This window comes from Cherax quadricarinatus, unplaced genomic scaffold (genome assembly GCF_038502225.1).
Source record: "Cherax quadricarinatus isolate ZL_2023a unplaced genomic scaffold, ASM3850222v1 Contig97, whole genome shotgun sequence".
Classification (NCBI taxonomy): Eukaryota; Metazoa; Arthropoda; class Malacostraca; order Decapoda; family Parastacidae; genus Cherax; species Cherax quadricarinatus.
In genome coordinates this window covers 147,534-150,864 of record NW_027195123.1, presented here as the reverse complement: position 1 = coordinate 150,864, position 3,331 = coordinate 147,534, and positions in this window count along the sequence as shown.

The window sequence follows — 3,331 nt, the reverse complement described above, 5'->3', positions numbered from 1 at the left end:
TGAAACCTTCCTTCAGGTTTACCTATTAAACTTGACATATTGTTCAGTGCATGTGAATTATAGTTTTTATTCTGCTTTAGTGATCGGCCGTTTTACATCCTCCGGTACTGATGTTATTTGATATGTGAGAGAATGACTCTACAACATGTCACTACGACAACACCTGACCTGACTCAATGACAACTTCATGCTCTACCACAAATGGTATTTCGACCTGATAAATACATTCACCTCTACAAAACTTAATTATGGAAGGCAAAAATCAACACTTGCATTAGATAAAGCAAAGTAGACGCTTGCAAATTATCTTTCCAAAGGTAAAGAGGTGCGAACAAAAAATATTAAATATGTCTCTGTTACTTTTTTCTCATCTTCACTTCTCTCACATCTTCTGTATTATGAGAAAACATTGGTAACCAAACACTCACAAGCTCAAATGAAACAATAAAACTCTGGATGAAGAAAATAGAATCTTCAAACTCAGGGACTCGATCTCCTGACAAAAGAAATTTCAGCGACCATGTAATAACTTGGCTGGAAGGTCTTCTTAATGTCTCGTACATTCATCTTTTATTTACTAGTATGTTAACCTTCTGTTCCATTGTTTTACTGTATTGTTATTAAATGTTGATGTACGATACTTGAGTGTTGCTGTTGTGTTGTATGTTACTGTATTGTGTTTTACGGTACAGTTCTCGTGTGTTGCTGTTGTGTTGCATGTTACTGTATTGTGTTTTACGGTACAGTTCTCGTGTGTTGCTGTTGTGTTGTATGTTACTGTATTGTGTTTCACGGTACAGTTCTCGTGTGTTGCTGTTGTGTTGTATGTTACTGTATTGTGTTTTACGGTACAGTTCTCGTGTGTTGTTGTTGTGTTGTATGTTACTGTATTGTGTTTTACGGTACAGTTCTCGTGTGTTGTTGTATTGCTCTCCGAGTTAATGTATTGTTTTTATGTATTACTACAATAGTTTGACATTTTACAGTATTGCCTTGTGTAACCGCGTTTTTTTAAAGCTATTGTACTCGTATATTAATGTATTGTTTCATTATATTCCTGTACTCTTCTTCTATGTTACTGTGCTGTTCTTACGTGTTTGAATATCTTTTTTTTTGTTACTGTCTTTGTGGTTTACGGTGCTCTTTTTTATTTGTCACTGAACTGTTCTTGCCACTTTAATTTTCTTCTTGTATGATGATGTAGTGTTCTTTTATGTTGTATTTTCCTATGACATCTTCGACGATAGTTTCTCCTATATTGTCATTCATGACTTCCAGAACAATTATGTCGACTCAAAATTCCCAAAACATTCACTTAACAATTCTCAAACTCCATATCCCACTCTCATCCACATTTATCTCCTCCATATGACATTAATACAAATAACACAATAAATAACACACAAAAACAATATCTCTCCAGGAATAAAACTATCATAGTAGTCTCGATCTGACAAAAAACATTATATCAGCCTATCTTTTAACCTAGCAAAGTCGAGTCAATGTTTGTCTCGTATATTGCTGTTTTATGAACTTAATGTTGCTGTGCTGTTTTTTCAAAACTTTCAACAAAAATATATTATTTTGCAACAATGCGTTTCTTGCTATGTTTAACTTGTGGTAAATTACAATTCTAGCACTGTGTCTGGCAGCTGTTTAAGTGTATTAGAAGCAAAGTGTGACACAAAGTTAGACTTGTGAAGACCGATGTTTACTAACTAATAGATGTAATTAAAACTCAGATACTATTATTCTACATTAACACTCCTTCAGTAGTTTCAACAGTACGCAAACAGTTGACGGTTATAAACAGACTCGCACTTCTGTTCACCCGTTAAGGGATCTTTTAAAACAGCAATTGTAATATGCACCTGAAAAATGATATTTTTCACAAATATGTTTACATTGAGAAAAATTTCCATAATAGAAAGTTTATGATATGATCAGTATATTTTAACCAGAGTTATTACTTTAGAGTGTTTAGTGTTAGCACTCAGTGTGAGGGGGAAGGTTGCTTCTGCAGTCTAAGATGTGAATGAATTTGTCCAACACTGTAGACTATGTTAGTGTTATAAGACTTAGTCTTCGTATCACTGTATTGTGTGAAGTCTTTGATGAGACGATATATACTGACTGTGTAAACTCAGTGTAGTGTGCTAGTGAGTTGTACACCCAGATACTTGGGTCAGTCTTAAGAGTTTTGTGTGATGGAGCTCAATTAATATAATTAGTTTTGTGTCGAACTTTGAGAGTTTGATTAACTTACAGTTGGTGTCTGTGTTGACATGAGTCTTCTCCAGATGGTGACCCGTCACTCTCTCCTGAAGGAGTGTCAGTATTTGCACACGTTATTTAAATATTGATGTGTACATGTGTGTGTTTGTGTGTGTGTGTAGCGTAGAGGTTAAAAGTGTAAGGTGTGGGTACGTGTGTACTTGTGTTTACATACTAGTAAAACTGAAAAGAGAGGATTATAAATGCACTGTTGAATAAATGTACGTGTATGTATGATACAGAGGATTTTGTGTGTGTGTTGCTTTATTCGTGCGTCTGTATGTGTTGTGTGTGTGTAGGATGTGCTGTGTGTGTGTAGGATGTGTTGTGTGTGTGTAGGATGTGTTGTGTGTGTGTGTGTGTAGGATGTGTATGTGGAAATACAGAACTGAGTGTATAGAAGAGTGCGAGCTTGTGAACCTCAGCGTACTGTGAAAATAAAAATCAATAACGAGGGCATAAAGATAACTGATAACAATTAATTACACTTACCATGCAGTGAACACAAAGGTTCACACACCCACACTAATCTTCGCACATAAAAACGTTCACAAATGCACTTACACAACTAATTAATTTAACAAGTTAATAACTGACATATAGGTAAAATATTGAATATAAATATATGTTCAGGATTTTCACTAGTGGCCAGTTCTTGGTGGACGAGCTGTGATAGAGATCTCTCTTGTATCAGGTAGTCGACGTTCGAGTCTGTCCAGGAGGATGTTATTACAGAGCGCAGATTATCTGCGTGTCCTCCTCTGTAATAACATCTACCTTCGTGTACTGATATTAATACACTTCTGTAGTAATATCATATATGGACAGTGCTTCAAGGCTGGTTAAAACTGCTGACCTCAGGGACGTGGTGAAGGGTGAATACCTGGATCCACGGACCTGGGGTGGGACTTGCTGACCTCAGGGAAGTGGTGAAGGGTGAATACCTGGAACCACGGACCTGGGGTGGGACTTGCTGACCTCGGGGAAGTGGTGAAGGGTGAATACCTGGAACCACTGACCTGGGGTGGGACTGCTGACCTCAGGGAAGTGGTGAAGG